An 18,315-nucleotide genomic window follows, 5' to 3' on the forward strand; every position below is an offset into this window, starting at 1 on the left:
TGTAGGACATCCTAAAAGCTGTATAGGCATAAGTGAGTGACGCTAAGATCACATCAGTCTTGTATCGCAAGCTGAAATCAGTCCCCATGGATTCTAATTTTTCAAATAGATTGATCATTTTCATTACATGATCCATCATGGAGTCCCCTGGGACATCTTGGAGTTATGGATTTAACTCACCGCATCAGAATGTGCATGTGTCAACTGCCTGTTGAACAATTCAGGAAGCTTATCCATTTTTCCCCCAGTAGTGCGTATATCCTTGACCGAGTCTACAACTGACTTTTCCAATGATCCTAGGATATAGAGTGATGCCTTGGAATCCCTCATGAGGAACTCCTGCATCTCTTCATTTGCCTCAAAATCGTTCGGGGCGGGTTGAGGAGAAACTTGTTCATCTAGAACTATGTACAGTCCTTCAGCAGTAAGGAGCAACTTAATGCTTCGGTACCCATCGACATAGTTTGTACCATTAACTTTGTCTTCGCTAATGATTGTTAACAGGTTGGAATTAATGGCAGCCATCGTATATTAATCTACACATGCACAAGTAAATAACTACATGCTAATTAATGACCATTGAAAATAATAAATTGAGCACACACACATCAATGGTCTTTCATGATTTGGGTTTCTCTCATAACCTAAAAGATGAATTGGGTACCTACAACCCTTGCATGCATAACTTACCTTGTTGGGAGTCATTATACACACCATGGTAATGTGGACTAAGTTGTCCGCCTCATGGGCTTCCAATATTTTCGGCCAGTTGGGTGCCATGTCCAGATCCTGTCGGCTGACTTACACCCAAGTCATGTACTTACCTATTACATTAATTAAACTCATGGAATCATGAAAGATGGCCCACTGTCGCAGTGCCCTCTCACTATCCATATCCTAACGTATCTAGACAGAGATAAATATAGATAACCATGTGACAGTGGTCCTGGCAATGTCCTGTCGGCATATGCGGGGCATATCACACAATCTTTACATTTATCTTCAATAAGAGGCCATGGACATGTCTACCAATTAAGACTAGTCCATATCATACATGTATTATGATTGAAGAGGGATTAAGCAACTCTCACATACATGGATAGATTTAAACAACATAATTAATCAACATTAATTAAAAGTGATTATGGGATGGCGGCATTTTTATCAGAAGCAATTAAAGAACCCTTCCAATAAAAATAAAACTAATAATTTTGGGTGCATTTATCATGCCATGGATGCCATGCCTCGATCATCTCCTCCGCTCGATCACGTCTTCAAAGTAGGTGACTTGTATCTCCATAAGCTTTGAGCGCCACATGTGGATCACCATCTACATGCCTTGGGAGTCCTAACTCCTCTAAAATTACAATGGAAACCTAGAAAAAATTCTATACACTTTCCTTTCCATAATAATAAAGAAACCCCGCATGGAGAAACTAACCCACCATTTGGGCTGCCCATGGGATGGAGTACATTTGTTTATAAAAAAGATAGGGGGAGAGAGAGAAAGAGAGAGAAGCATCACATCCACCCATAACCCCATGTATCACATACATAAATAATCCATCCATTTATTAGAATGCCATTCCCATAATCACATCATAATATAATTTTATGCATGGGCATTAAAGCAAGTAAACAAAAATTATAACATGGATTCCTTCAATTATTGAACCACCACATGTGATAACATGTATCCAAGCCCATGAATTGAAATCACAATTTTAATTACAAGTGGGTGAAAGGAAGAATCCCTTCACCCATCTTCTTCCTCCAAAAACAAAACATATTAAAAAAATTCTATTTTAAAAAATTCTATTTTTTTTTTTAATGTTAAACTAGAGGAAAAACAAGGGGGGTGCATGCAGCCCACATGCGTAGGCTGCAGGCACTCCCTGCGTAGCCTTTAGGCCCAAGGGCCACGAGCAACAGCCCATGGCTGCAGGCCGTAGGCTTGCTGCCCGCAGGCTAAAGCCCACGGACAGCAGCCTGCAGGCCCGCAGCCCGCAAGCTTGCTGCCCGCAGGCAGCAGCCCATTAAGGCATGCGCACAAGGGCAAGGAACAAGGGGAGGGCGTGCGTAGTGGCTTGGCAACGTGTGCTCCCCCCCCCCACATATAAAACATGATTAAAAAATTTAAATTAATAAAATTAATAATCACTCCTTAATTGGATACATGCTTCAATAATTAGAATAAATAAAACAAACCAAATCCATCATCACATGGGTAGGTTATTGCACTAACAACCTTGTAACTACCCATGTGCATTTGGGAAGGTTGTTACAACAACCATATTCTAACCACCCATGTGCCAACTTGCATCCCACTCATGATAATCATATTAACCATTAATTATTTAATATTCATGGGTGGAAAAGGTGGCTTTGATACCACACTGTTGGTCAAACAACGGTCCAAGGATCAAACCATGGTTCCCTAGGGAAACCAATATACAGAAAAATTAGGGTTTTGCACACCCTGGGTAATCCCATGGTGTCCTATGGGTGCCCCATTAAATTTTAAGATTTTCCATGGTCACCCATGGAAACCCTGGTGCATCCCTATTAGGGTTTCTCCTTCCCTATTGCGTCCCATAAAATTAATTATCACAATAGGGATGGAGAAATTCGTCTCTAGTCCATCACATGGCAAAAGGGATCCATCCCATACTCGAATGCTCAGCGAAAATTAATCAATTCGAGTTTCTTTCGCATCCCATAAATATTAATAATCAATGAATAGAAGGAATTAATAAAGAACTGCTAACCTGGTGAGCCTCAAGTGTTGCTCCTCCAATAGATAGTGGTTCTTCCTCCAGTGAGCGCTCCAAGCAAACAGATCTGAACCTCCAATGGTGCTACCAAGGTTCTACACGCCAATCCCAGATGCCCTTAAACGCCTCAGCACAGATCTAGGGTTTCACAAATCCTAACTCTCAAACAGAGGTGAGAGAAGCAAGAAGAAGAAGAGAGATCACAAGAGGGAGAGAGAGAAACCAAAAATGCAGGAGAGAGAGTGTCTGCTCCAAAAACATGGAGAGCTGCTTCTCCCTCCTGCGTGTTGGTCCCCTATTTATAATAATAGGATTTAATTAAATCCTAGATAGATTTAATAGAGCCCTAGTGAGAGTCTGACTCTCTCTCTCTCTCAGTCTGGCAGTTCTTTTTAAACTCAAAGTGCTACACAGGTGAAGAAGCAGAATCTAATAGGGAAAGTATTAATTAGATTCTTTATTTAATTATTAATGGATAATTACAATTAGCACCAAATCCATTAATTAAATAAAGAGCCAATTAAATTAGCAAATTCCAAATAACTCCCTATATGATAACAATTTATCATATACAACCCCCCACTAATCAACACCATCATTATGGAATCTAGGGCATGTACACATGTACTGCCAAACCCTAATCCATAGTACATGTCCACATAAGAGCGTCTGTGCATCTGATCGGGTCCCGCAAAACTCGATAAAACACTTTATTTGAAATAACTATAAATAATGTATCATTTTATGTAAAATAAAATTTTGCAAAACCATTTCCAAAACGGTACTAGATCCAGATTCTGATCCGACCATGCACAGACAGTCTCTATCTTGGTGTTCCTCAATCGGGCAGTGGTGACCGTGTTGGATAACTCCTTCACTCACAAAGTGTTCAGTCATTGATGAAGCAAAGAATGCGATCACACTTTGCAGTGACAGGGTTCTCTCAGGTACAGGGTGTCGGTGACACATGTCTATCCCTTCTTACATCTGGCAGTAATACATGAGGGAATCAAAAAAGTAGATTCTTCGCCAATGCACACATCAAACATGTGAGCACTCACATTTGTACCTTAACATCACATGTCTAGGCATACCCAATGCGATGACCATATGATAAGGGTGTCCAGCCCAAACCCTAGTGGTGACTACCATTTTAAGTATAACTTACGAACACATAATGCTCAAAAAGTTTATATCGCATGTGACAATATTAAACTAAAATGTATAAATGTTCAATACAAAGGTGAACCGGGTTGAACCGGACCGAACTAGGTTTGATGGACACACACTTGTCCAACATATATCCATCCCGTGATTCTTAATTATATAAAGGTAGTGAACCTCTCTCAATCTCTGTCGATCTACTTCTTTGAGGGAATTAAGCAAACAAATACAATCCATACATCATCAATGGGGTTGAAGCTCTACGGAGTTCCCATGTCGACTTGCACTGCCTGTGTCTTAACATGTCTGCACGAAGAAGATCTGGAACTCAACTTCCATGTCGGAACAAGGGTACTTGATCCTCCCCTCTTCCCAACCAAAATCGCCCTTTTGAAATGGTAATTCTGCACTAGCGATGACGAAGACGTTGAAGAAGAGCAACCTCGTTTCTGGATCTTGCAGTGTCCTAAACGATTTTTAGTTTCATACCCTAAACGATTTTTAGTTTCATATCCTAAACGAATTTGGAGGTTTGATATTAGGGTTCATCTTCCCCAAATGGTTTAGGGTTTGATTTTCATTTTCAAACCCTAAACCATTTGGAGAAGGTGAAGGCATTTTGGTCATTTTATTTTTAAATTTTAGTGGATTTTTATCAGAAGGGCATTTTGGTCATTAGATACCCTGAAACTAACATCTAACGTTCTAAATTAATGGCAGGGACCAAAGTGCTATAAAGTTTTGAAAGTAAAGGGAAATTTGTAATTAGAAAAGTTGTAGGGGGCATTTGGACAAATGGGCATTTTCAGGGGGGCATTTGTCAAAAACCCAACTCATTATATTTAAAAAATAATTTAAAAATGATTTGATTTGACCATTATTTATGTGATTTCTATATTAACACATTGAGACCCAATTTAAGAAAGAATTTTAAACGAATTTTGTTTAAATCACTTTGTACTCTTTAATTCTTTATGGCAATAGAAAATACTAAAAAATATCTTTCCAACGCATAAAAACAATGAGCGAGTTGTAGTAGCGTGTAAACGCCCCCATTTTGTCGCTCTGAGTGGCCCTAGACGATTATAAGCTCGGAATCTACCCAAAGTATGGAAGTAGCTCCTCGCTATAGCTCGAAGTTTCCCCCTTGCTTTCTGGCAATGTTCTGAACCCCTATGATGGTTTAGGTGGTTAAAATGAACCCAAAATGATTTTCTAAAATAACTGGTACACGGTTTTGACACATTTAGATAGACCCTAATTGACCCCATAGACCAAGACCCTAGTTGGAATAGATTTAGAACCGGCTACATAACCCTCTAGTGTTGCATATGGACCAGATACATTCTGTCCAAAACGGCACTCGATGCCGTCAAAATGGCACTCAATGTGTAACGACCCCAATCCAAGGTCTAAGTGGGGCCCATGACACCAAAATCCAACCGGGACCGCGCAGGAAAACATTCAATCAAGCATTCAAATAAATCAAAGTGCATAAAATTAAAACAAACAATAAGCGGAAGATAACGATCTAAAAACTTAAAACATGGTACTGATGGATCTAACGTCTACATACTTATACTCTCCAAAGAGAGGAACAAAACTTTAAAACATATTTATAGCCATCCGGTTCAAGACCCTCCTCCAAAATAAAACTTTTACATTAAATGAGTTCTATATACATTAAAGTAATAGACTCCCAAACAGATATCATAAGATCATCAGTCTTCATCCCTTTTGAAAATAGCAATGCCCTTGCCCTTGTCCTTGCTTTTCTCATCTGTAAAAAGGATAATCATTCGAGGAATGAGCTAACGCCCAATAAAAAATTAACATTGTCAATCATGCTCACAATATAACAGTCATACAAGGCTTTTTTTTTTTTGATGAGAATATAAGGCTTCAGTTTTCTATTTACAAGCATGACATCATTTCATATCATTTGAATAATCAGTCAATTAGTTAATTACTATATATCATTTAATCATTTGTCAATCGGTAGAATTTCATTTCATTATATCATTTCTCATTTCATTTCTGTCATTAGCCTTAGTTACCCAAACGTTTGGTATACCTTCAGTCGTACCATCAAAGTGGCTCCAGTTACAAACCATTGGAATGGGTTTAGTCATACCATCGAGATGGCTCTAGTTGCAAATCACAGGAATGGATTCAGTCATACCACCAAAATGGTTTCAGTCGAATGGCTTAAGGCCTGGTATACCTCACAGGTTTGCAAATTGGCATAAAAATCTCATTCATTCGTCTTCCATTTTTCAACTGATAGCCTCAGCGCCCCTCTTCATAGGCACTCCATGAACACCGAGTCGTATATTGACTATTGATACATGTCTTTTATTTTATTTTCATTCCTTTCTTATTCATTCACAGTTATCATTCATAAAAATCATTTATCATCGACATAGCCATTCATCATAGCATGTTCAATTATCTTTCAAGCACAAAGAAACACAACAATGAAGTATCATATATTTTTGTACATCATTCACATATCATTTACATTTGTATAAACATCCTAAGATGATACCCATCGATTCACAATGCTTCCTTACCACCGATTTCACGTTCCGATCGTCCAATTAAAGTCAATCTTCCGAGGGTCCTACACGACAAACGGGACCACATTTTTAACCTCATTTTTTGTGTACAAAGACTTAGGGGGAAATATTGCCATATAAAAATATTTTCAAAACTGTCAAAATTTGCCTTACCAGTTGACTGGTATCTGCAATTCTCAGCACGTAAAAGTCCAAGTTGTCATGGGAACTTGCCCCAAATTTGGGGGTTTCGTCCCCAAACCTCCATGCATGAAATGCAACCCCTAAACCCTTCAAAACATGTATTCAAAACATTCTAGAATGCACAAACATATCATGCATGAACAATCAAATGGATTAAATCAAGATATACCTTGTTCTTCAAAGAAAACCCCAAAAATCTAGGATTCTTCACTTGAATCCTCTACCAAACTCGAAATCTCCTTAATCCAAGATAGGTTCTAGTGGAAAACATCACAATGAACATAAATCAATCATCTATTGCATCAAACTTGGCTTATTTGCAAAACCAAATCACTTCCACCGAATTTACATTGAAAACCCTTATTCTTGACCTCAAATCTTGAATACCTTCATCCCAATCCGAAATATCACAAATGGAGGTTACCCTAAGGTGCAAAACACTCCTATTACATCATACTAAGGCTAAAAAACGAAAATAGATCAAAGCCCTCAAAACCAAATGATATTTAGAGTCATTTACCTTAGAAAACCTTCAATGTGAACTGACAACTTGGAAGAACTCATCTCCCACTTCATCCTTAGCTTCAATCTTCCTTTGGGTGCTTCAAACAAGTCTCAAATCCCTTGATTGTAGCATCTTCCCTTCAATCCTCCAAGTTCTCCTTCTCTTCCTTTCTCTTCTTCTCTTTTCTTGAATGTGAAGTTCTAAAATGAACTTCTCAATTATTCACTCAAAAAAAAAAAAGAACTTCTCACCACTTAGTTTATTTGCCTATTAAATAATGACATTCTTATAAATACTATCAAGTCTCCATAGGACTTCCAATTAAACCATGAAAGATTCCATATCTCCTTCTCCTATAGACCAATAGGATATAAACACAAGGTTCACCAACTCTTCACTTTTCAATCTTGCCCTTAACCTCATCTTCTAATTACACCTCAAGTTAATAGATCACTTAAATCAAACCATGGGTTGAACCCATGAACCAAAACATCAAACTAAATCTCAAATAAACCCAATCATGTATATCCCTCAATAAACCATTACCTTAAATCAAACCATAGAAATTGAATGAAAACAAAGCAAATAACATAAGATATAATACTTAAAATAATCAAACCAACATAGGCAATATAATACTATTAAAATATTAATAAATTTGAAATGAGATCATCGCACGACAAAGACGATCGAAAGAATGGAGAGAAGAAGCAGAGGTTTGAGCAGCAAACTGACAGATTGACAGCCCCAAGCCCTAATTACACGCCACTAAATGCCTCCTGGAAGGAGATTCTTATGCAGATCCACGATCGGGGTCTCCTTAACTGGTTGAAGCCATTGCATTCTAAGCCCCGAGAGAGAAACTTGAAAAATTATTGCCCTTTCCACAAAGATAACGGGCATGATATGGAGGATTGCTGGCAGCTGAAGAAGGAGATTGAAGAGCTGATTTAAGCCGGCCGTCTTCACCGATACGTAAAGGATGACAAGCAAGTCGCAAGGATGGGAGGTAGTGAGAGAGCTCAGCAGAGAAGAGAGGAACCTAGAGTGTCACACCCCAAACCACCCCCTGGGAGGATTAGGTAGGTGACCCGAATTGCGTAATGGCAATCCCCCAAATCCCACGGATCTAGAAGCAGTGCTTACATTCACGAAACCACATTCCTTCACTTTACCAAAGGCAAGATCAGAGTGCTGTAGATTTACTACAAATTACAATAATAAAAGGAAGCATAGTGATATGGGGAAATGATGATAATATATACATAAGTAAGATTGTACTGTTACATTTCCCAACAACCCACAAAGTAAAGAACAAAGCTGACAAGGGTAAAACCAAAGATAACATATACATATATATATATACAGGGTGAGCATACTCAACCCCAAGAGGAAAAGAAAATAAAAACTACAACAGAACCACAGTCAGCATGGGGATAAACTCCTAACAAAAACAAAAAGGAGTCCCCAAGATAAAAAGCATCACGTGCACTCTTCAATGGTCCTCATCAATGACCACCGCGAATGTACGCAGGATCGATATGACCTCCGTCGGGGTCCACACCAACATCATCGTAATAACCAGGATTCTCCTCCTCGAGATGAGCCTCCATGCCACAGCGGCATCGATCTGCAAAATCATCTAAAGAAAACATATATAATAGAGTGTGAGCCCCACTGAGCTCGTGAGCAAAATATACCATCATGCATGCACGTACAACCACAATCCACATGATCCTACATGATATGCAAGTCCAGATTATTTATTAGCCACCTAACAATACAACTAAGTCAGGTCTGTGCTACTACAATCCTCAATACATGTATCCCTGGTGTAGGCTTGGTTACCTCTTCCCGCGATACACCCATTGAGTTGTCGCAGAGGACCAGTCAGCTTCCGCATTCATTCACCAAGGTCAGCCCGACCAGCCCTCTGTGATTAACCTGTAGGGCAATCCATTTCTTTTCATTTCTGGCTTACAACCTGGCATATAGCTCATATTCACCATTCCGGTGTTCTTTTCATTTCTTTTCTCTTTTCACATATACATATAGTCACCCTCACAGGCATCCAACACCTAAACCCCTGTTGGTAAGGGTGCGTAGCACGGGTGATGAAACTCTAGCCCCATGTCTATATGGCATCGTATGAGTCGGGTGGTGTCAACCGCATCCCATTCTACGGGCTACCACAGGCCTCATTTCTAAGCCGACTACAGCATCTAGTCTAACAATCATAATCATCATATAAGATTCACAGTGTTGATCAACAGACAATCATTGTTCAGAAATTGAGTAAATGAACAAAAATTAAATATCACAGCATTTAAGATTTTATAATTATTTGTCGGCATACAGTTACACATACATCTATGACAATACTTCACTCACCTGAGTTTGGTTCTAGAAACTCGGTTGCAAACTCAGTTCCAATAACAGTCTGATTGTTGTCCTCAAGGACGGGATCAAATCCTAGATGTAAATCAGAAATTGTCATATTAAGTTTCCAATTTGTCCCTAGTAGTCCTAGGGTTAACCTAAGCTTACTGGGTTGACCCGGTGTTCAGTTGGTTCTCATTTGGAATCACTGGGCCTTGCACTAGGTCATAGGCTCATGTCCCGATGCACCATCCAGTGTCAGTGGCACAAGGGTAAAATGGTCATTAATAGTGATTGTACCTAACCCTAGGTCAGATTAGGTTCACAGTGCTGCCCATAGCTTGTCTGTGCTGTAGGACCTTGCACAGGAGGGTTTCCTTCACCTACGGGGCCCACTTGGGTTCCAAAGCCATTTCATCTTAAGGACAGATGTGGGGAAGGGCATTTAGGTCATTTCCCATCCTCCCACAGTGTCATATGGCCAATGGTTGAGGTCCCCAAAGCCAGATCAACATTTCTTCAGAAAAACCTTCACTGGGGGATGGTTTTGGACGTTGGGTGCATCGCCCAGAGTCTGCAAATCGACATTGGGCTGAGATTCCAAGGTTGGGCTTTGTGGACAGTGTTCAAAACTGATCCCCATGCATGTTAGGGGGTCAAGTAGCCCTAGGGTTGATCTTGATTTTGATCCAAATGGATCCTCCATCAGATCCACCATTTGGCTGCCAGAGGCTGCCCAGACAACCCAGTGAATAGTATCACAGGGTTTTCTTCAAGCATGGATCTCAGTTTCAGCCACACGCAGGGCTGGAAACAGATGTAATATGGTGGTTCATGGCTGCAATTTCCTAGGGCTAGGTCTGTGTAGCCATAGCTTACACCCAGGGTTCCAAACAGTCAGCCAGCAGTGGATCTGGGCAGTGCAGCTATGCACAACCAGAATTTGGCTCCAAGAACAGCAGACCAGACTTATGAAATTTAATAAAAATTACAGATCTTCCATGCTCTATGCTTGCATGGAAGATCTGGAGCTGTCCAGGGCAAACCTTAGCTGTTCTAGGCTGCCTAGGGAGCAGGGAACCATTCAAAACTCAAAGATCTTAAGAGGACAGGAGGTTTTTATGAAGATTTATACCTATCCAGGTGAGAGATTTCGATCCCAGCTTGGATGGAAGTGGCAGCCTTCAGTCCCCTTCTTCCTTCTTCTCCTTTCTTCTTCTCCTTCCTCTTCTTTCTCTCTTCTTTCTCTCTTCTTTCTCTCCTTTCTCTCCTCACAGTTTTAGAGTTGCTAAGGGCTCTAAATGAGCCCAAGGCATTCCTATTTATAGGCCCAGCCCTCACTCAGGCTTGTTTGGCTATGAAGGCCTCTTTTGAAAATCAGTTTTTAAACTGATTCTGAGAGATTTTAGGCACACTGGTGGGGTCCACAGTGAACTAAGTGTATGAGGTGGTCCCTCAGACTCCCCTCTATCTATGGAGGGTGCCCATGTCCATGTTGGGTGGTCCCCACAATTAAAAAACCATTAAAATATGCTGTTTCACTCACTGGGCGATGTCATTGGGCCTTGTCTGCATCGCCCAGTGCCATCGTCCAGAGAATTCCAACAAGCTGAAATTCAGTGGGGCTTGCACAGGGGTTGACCCTTGGTCAGGGCATTGTCCCAACATGCCTTATAGAGGTTTTTATGTACTTTTTCAAAAGTGGGTTCCACAGTTATGGGGAGGAGAGAGATTACCTGGGGTTCAGGTCATACATCATGCAATGAGCTGTACATTTGCAGGGGTCTGCTATCCACCTACTGACAAGCATGTAGGGTGATCCACACAGGATTTCCTTATCAATCCAAATCACTAGAGTGATACTCCACAGTGTTCTTGGTTGCCTAATCAGGGGTTCCTGGCCTTCAATCAAAATTCCAGTCAGTCAGGAGCAGGGTTTGACATAGAGGGGACCGTAGAACCGTTCGGGAGAGCCTTAAGGGACGGATTGAAGAGCATCATTCAAACGTAGAAGCCAACCGGCGGTGTCACACCTCTATCCCAAAACAAGGGCAATGTGATGGGAATACCTCTATGTTCCACACCTAACCACAGGATCAACACTTTGCTATGTCATGTTCACTACAAGGGTCTTACAGTCAAAGACTAAGAATAATTTCAGAGTTGCAGCGGAAGTAAATAAGGATAATAGTAACATATTAGGATTCTAAAATGATATCATATACATAAGTGGTAATTTATTTCAATTATCCAAGTTGTCATCAAATTCCAAATACTATATAAACATGTATAAAATATAAAGAGAAGTTGCAAAGTATCATCAACCATTAATTACATTCATCCACAAAAGTTCTCTCAAAATAAAATAATGTCCATAATCATTGGGTCTCTAGCTTGATCTACTGTGCTTTATAAGCACATGCCTCCCAGGCACAGTTGGGTCCATGCTCATCCTTAGGCTAGGTACCCTAGGCTTCATAGTCATCTCCATAACAACACGTCGGACCAACCTAAGCCGGATCCACCACTCTTGTGTCCATATCTAAAAATAAAGATTCCAGAGGGATGAGCTTCCACAAACCCAGTGAGTGATTAAACCATACACAATCATACAATAATAAATACATTAACAATGCATGCTAAAGTATGCTCATCACATATGATGCATGGATGCATTTGTTGATTTTCCCCCTAATAAGGAAATTCTAAGTCAGGTCAAGTACTGCTGTAACACATGTAGCATTGTCGGAAAATAGTGCCATATACCGGATGACATTTTGACAATGTCAAATCCATGCTACAATGGAAGCCTGCAAGATCGGACCCCCTCACCGGGTTATCTGTAAACCTTCGATACAAATCCCGTCCTGGTGTCCAGCCCAAAATACGGTCGATGTCTGGACTTCATGGTGGGCTACCCCGAAAACACAATCGGGACCCATGGGCTTGCCCGACACCGAAATCCCTGTTGGTAAGGGTTGTAGTACTGGATAAGTTATATCCTAGCCAACAACAACTACTGTAATGCATATAGGTGTGCGTATGTGTAGCCTAGAGATCTCTATAGTGCCAAACATGGTGGCCTGGCTATCCTTTCGCCCCCTCTAGCTTACACACACGCAAGGTAATAGTACGATGGGTGTGATACCGATGCACTGGTCGGCTGATCACAACCCAATTCTAATCCATCCAATATACATCATAATTATTCAACATTCATATCATTCTCCTTACCACACTCTCATGGCAATCACAAGTTTGGCGCCCACTCATGGCACTTGGATTCCATCACTCATTCTTATCACATATTTACATTTCATTCCATTCATAATATCATCCACATATATTCCATAACAGAATTTTAATCCTAAATCCATCTAGCATTCTTCATGGTTATATCTCATCATCCAACGCATCATTCTACAATAATAAGAAAATGGAAAGTAATATAGCATGCATAGTAATCACACCACATCACCATACATAGCCTAATTTAATGGCTAATGAGTAACACGCCATAAAATAGTTTAAATGTTTAATCCACTCATAATTGTCGTCACGTGTATCCTCGGGCTCCGTGCACATATACGCACCACTCACAAGTGTAAGTTATCTTAAAAGTCACATTCATAGATACCATAAGTGAGAGGGGGCTTAGGGTTCAACCCCAAAGTCAAAATCTAATCTGCAGGCTATTTTGGTCTTACGGAGGATCCCTGCGGAGCCTGTTTTCATCCTCCGCAGGCTACCTCTGCATAGCCCAACAATGTTGTTTGCAGCAAAGCTCGGGTCTGAGCATGGGCTGGGGTATTGGGGCTTATAGCATCTAATAGAAGGTCTAGCTACAATAGGGTAAGAAGCCCTATGGTTTGGCTAAGGATTGGATGGATTTCCAATCAAATCCAAGTGAAATTGACCTAAAATTAATAGGGTTTGGCATACTTACAAAGGGGTTAGCTTAGGATAACAAGGGGGAGCAAGTTCTAGGTTAGAAAGGGGCTGAAACCTCTCTTCTCCACGAGTTCCTAGCTCCAAGCTTGGTTCTCCAGCTGGTTGGGTGAGGATTGCACTCAAGAGGGGCTCCAATGGGGTTGGGGCTCCTCCCATACACTCTTCTTCCTTCTTCCTTCTTCCTCAGCCTTCCACATTTTCTCTCCTCTCTTGAATGTTAGATGAGAGAAAGAGGGAAAGGATAGGGTTTTGGGGTGGTTTAGGTAAGTGTCCTAAGGTGTGTTTGGTTGGAGTGCTTTAAGGCATAAAAGGGTTTTAAAACTCATGGAATCCCAAATAGAGCTTAGGGTTTAGTTAGGTACCCTAGGTCTTCAATAGGTTAGGTTAACCCAAGATGGAGCCCTAGGCTCGAGTCCAAGTGGTCCTAGACAACCCCAATCGGATCTGGGCTATTTTAGCCTCTGCGGAGGATCCCTGAATCCTCCTCAAGCTGCCCAAAACATCCTCCATAGAGGAGATTCTGGTCAAGTCTGATCCCAATGGTTTGGGACTTCTTCCCAAGGATGAATATACATAAAAGAGAGGTGTTAATGGGCATGAATGAATGAAATACTATAAGGTAGGGGTTTAGGTGTGGGTGTAACATTCCCCCCACCTTAAAAAGATATTTCGTCCTCGAAATTTGACGTACCTGATAGTCTGAACAAGTGAGGGTGTTTTGCTATTAGCTCACTCTCGAACTCCCAAGTAGGGGTGTAAATGGGTCGGGTTGGGCCGGGCCTGCCTAAACCCTGAACCTAACCCTAGAGCCCTTAACTTAAACTTTGACCCTGACCCAACCCTGGTAGGGCCAAGAAACCCTCAACCCTGACCCGACCCTAGCAGGGTTTTCCCTAACCCGGCCCGGTCCAACCCTGATAGGGTCGGGCAGGGTCGGGTTGGCCCTAATTGACCCTGTCTTGACCCTGTTTTGACCCTGATTGATATATATCAAAGAATATATCTAAAAAAAACCTGAGAATTCTTTAAAGAAGAATAATAAGAGAAACCCGGCCCGGCCCAACCATGATAGGGTCGGGCAGGGTCGGGTTGGCCCTGATTGACCCTGTCTTGACCCTGTCTTGACCCTGTTTTGACCCTGATTGATATATATCAAAGAATATATCTAAAAAAAACCTGAGAATTCTTTAAAGAAGAAGAATAAGAGGGGAAGGAGAGAAAGGGAGAGAGGGACTTGTAAATTTAAATAAAATAATTCACATACATCTATAAAAATCCATAAATAAAAATATTAGGGATATGATTCTTTAAAATAGAATTCTAGAATTGACTACTGATAGCAGATCTTAATGGGTTCAAACAGTAATCAAAAGTGCATAAAAAACACCAACAGTTTTCAGAATATAATATGAAGATAGTAATTTGAAACAGAAAATCAAATCTGATTTTAAAATAGAGTAGAACTGGAAATCAGACTTGGAATCACAGATGCAATCAATGGAGAAATTGAAATTGCAACAAGTAGGGTATTCAGAAGAAGAGAATAGAAGACAAAACATTGACCAGATTTGATGGTGAACAATATAAAGAAGAATGGAAGAGAAGAAAAAGGATATAGACCAAGCATCTCTCCTGGAACTAGATTGGAATCCCACGGATCCTCAGCATCTCACAACAATATTCTGAATCACACGGAATTAGAAGAAGGCAAAGCCAATCTAATTCAATAATCAAAACTGTGTAGGTTATGAGCTTCATGAACATTACCAGGACTCTATATTTATATGTATGCATTCAGTTGGTGAGCCACTTCAGAAAATATCTTGATCACTTGATCTAGAGCTAAATTTTGAGGTTTCAAAGACTACAGAACCATGATTTTCCTTATCAAGTAACTAGAATAATTTTCACTATCCCTTTCATACAATATATTAAGCTATCTAAAAACTGTTAAGAATCAGCATAAACTATAACACAGGTGGTAGGCAACAAATGATGCCAAAGGGTTGGAAAAGGCATGCAAAATTCTCGATCCCAAGCAGATCATTCACCTCTTACAGATACGTTTTGGATATTTTGGAAAATTTTGCTATTGATTCCTCAAACAAATAGCTATTCATTTGTTAATACACCCCACCCATTTGACTTAAAAAAAAAAAAAAAAACCATTGTCGGTTACCAGCGAAAACGCCCACCACCCCTTGTTTTGCAGTACTAGCCAGAGATGGAAAGGAGGCAAAATCGATCTCCAGGAATTGCAAACGCAACTGACTTGAATCAGATCGGCAGGACCTAACCTCTCTAGAATTAAATCAAAAAGATCTTTGTGAAGCAATGACCAGTCACACTTCCTTTTCTTATGAAGATTTACTCTTTCTACTTCCATGGTTAAATGGGGAAGAACACGGAACTGAAACAGGCACAAAAAAAAGTTACAAATTGAAGTTTGAAACTGTTAAATTTATAGGCAGATAATTGTCCTCTGAAACTTCGATTAACCCCTTCTAGGGTTCGACCCAGTGAAAAGAAGAAAAAAAAAAGGAGAAAGAGCAAAGAGAAGAGAGCGAGAGACAGAACCAAGAGAGAGATACAGAACAAGAAGAACAATCGGACATACCTAATGGGTCGAAACTTGCCTTGCAGTTCTCCTCGTCAGCCTTCTCCTCCAAAGTCCAAAAGAGAACGATAGATGAGGCTAATCCAAACATCGCAGAGGGAAAGAGATGGGTTTTGGAGACTCCTTGTCAGCCTTCTCCTCCAAAGTCTAAACGAGAACGATAGATGAGGCTAATCCAGACATCGCAGAGGGAAAGAGATGGGGTTTGGAGACGGCACATGAAGGGAAAGAGAAGGGAAAGAGTGAAATGTGAATCGCCAAGCTAATCCAGACATCACAGAGGGAAAAGAGATGGCGTTTGGAAGGGAAAGAGATGGGGGTTTGGGGACGGTGGATGAAGGGAAAGAGATGGGAAAGAGTGAAATGTGAATCGCTTTTAGGTTTCGAGGGTTTTGAGTTTTTTTTATTATTTTTTGTTAGGATAAAGAAGAATATAATATATATAAATATCTATATATCTATATATTGTATACATAAAAGTATATATATATACTTATAAACAATTCAGGGTCAGGTCGGGCAGGGCCGGACTCAACCCGAGCCCGACCCGAACCTGCCAGGGTGAAGCTATTTCTAAACCCTAACCTGCCCTTTGGGTTGAAAAATCAGGGTCGGGTCCGGGCCGGGCTCAGGGCGGGTTCGATACGTACCTCCTCAACATGGATATATGAAACACATTGTGTACCCCCGCTAAGGTTGGAGGCAATGCCACCCTATAAGCCACCTGCACGATACGCACCAAGATCTCATAACGTCTAATAAATCTCAGACTCAATTTTCCTTTCTTTCCGAATCTCATCACCCCTTTGGTGGGTGACACAAGAAGGAAAACCTTGTCTCCAACTGCAAACTCTAAATCCTTCCATCAGACATCAGCATAGCTCTTTTGCTTTGACTGAGCCACTATGATACGCTCTCCTATCAGATCTACCTTCTCACAAATAACTTGAATCATCTTGAGCCCGAATATACGTCGCTCACCTTCGCCTACCTCATCCCAATGTAGTGGTGTACGACATTTCCTACCATATTGAGCCTCAAATGTTGCCATACCAACGGATGCTTGATAGATGTTGTTGTAGGAAAACTCAATGTGAGAGATATGCTTATCCCAACTTCCTTTCATGTCAATGGCACACGCTCGAAGTATGTCCTCTAAGGTTTGACTAGTACGCTTCGACTGCCCGTTGGTCTGTGGATGGAAGACCGTGCTAAAGCTCAACAGAGAGCCCATGGGCTTCTGGAAGCCTTCCCAAAAGCTCGATGTGAACCTCGGGTCTCGGTCTGAAATAATGCTAACAGGCACTCCATGTAGGCAAACAACATTATCAATGTAGAGCTTGGCTAATCTGTCTATGGTGAATGTCAACTTCATGGGAATAAAGTGTGCTGCCTTGGTCAGTCGATGATTATAACCCAAATGGAATCCATACCCCTGGCTGTACAGGGTAAGCCGGTAACGATATCCATGGTGATGTTATCATACTTCCTCTCTGGAATGGGTATGGGCTGAAGTAACCCATGCGATCGCTGCCTCTCTACCTTAACCTGCTGACAAGTGAGGCACCTTAAAACATGAGTAGCCATGTCTGCCTTCATGCCACTCCACCAATAGTTCCTCTTCAAGTCTTTGTACATCTTGGTGCTACCAAGATACATAGAGTATGGTGAACTGTGGGCCTCGCTCAATACTTCTTTCCTCAACTCTTCATCATTGGGTAAGCAAATCCTACCCCGAAATCTAAGTATGTCATCCTCAGATATGGTGAAATTTGGGTCCGGCTGGTCTTCTGTCCTAACTCTAGCTATTAACTCCTGTAACTCCGGAGCAATGGGCTGGACCTCCTTGATTCTCTTAATCAAAGATGGCTGAATAGTGAGGGCTGCTAAGGATAAAATAGTGTTGTAACGCCCCCAAAACCATCTTAGCGGTTAGGGACATTGACGGTCCATAAGATCGTTTATGTCAAGGAGATATGAACCGGAGTAGGACCAAAAGACAAACACATGTCTAAAATATATAGATTAAGACTTCAAATAAAGTACGATAGTTAAACTAAGCTATTACAACTTCCAAATTAAACTTAAAATTCTGAAATAAAGGTAACAGTCTCCAAAATTAAATTACACTCAAACAAATTATAAGTTCTTCTAAAATTGAAA

The 18,315-nt window shown here is 40.8% G+C and overlaps 1 long non-coding RNA gene across 1 annotated transcript; it reads left to right on the forward strand.

Annotated features, from left to right (window-relative positions):
• Positions 1-2,358: 2,358 nt before the first annotated feature.
• On the forward strand, positions 2,359-15,407 carry LOC122661911. Its single transcript, XR_006332937.1, has 4 exons — positions 2,359-2,370; positions 3,591-3,593; positions 3,705-3,721; positions 15,288-15,407. It is a non-coding gene; the product is annotated as an uncharacterized LOC122661911 (long non-coding RNA).
• Positions 15,408-18,315: the final 2,908 nt, after the last annotated feature.

This window comes from Telopea speciosissima, chromosome 5 (genome assembly GCF_018873765.1).
Source record: "Telopea speciosissima isolate NSW1024214 ecotype Mountain lineage chromosome 5, Tspe_v1, whole genome shotgun sequence".
In the NCBI taxonomy this organism is placed as follows: Eukaryota; Viridiplantae; Streptophyta; class Magnoliopsida; order Proteales; family Proteaceae; genus Telopea; species Telopea speciosissima.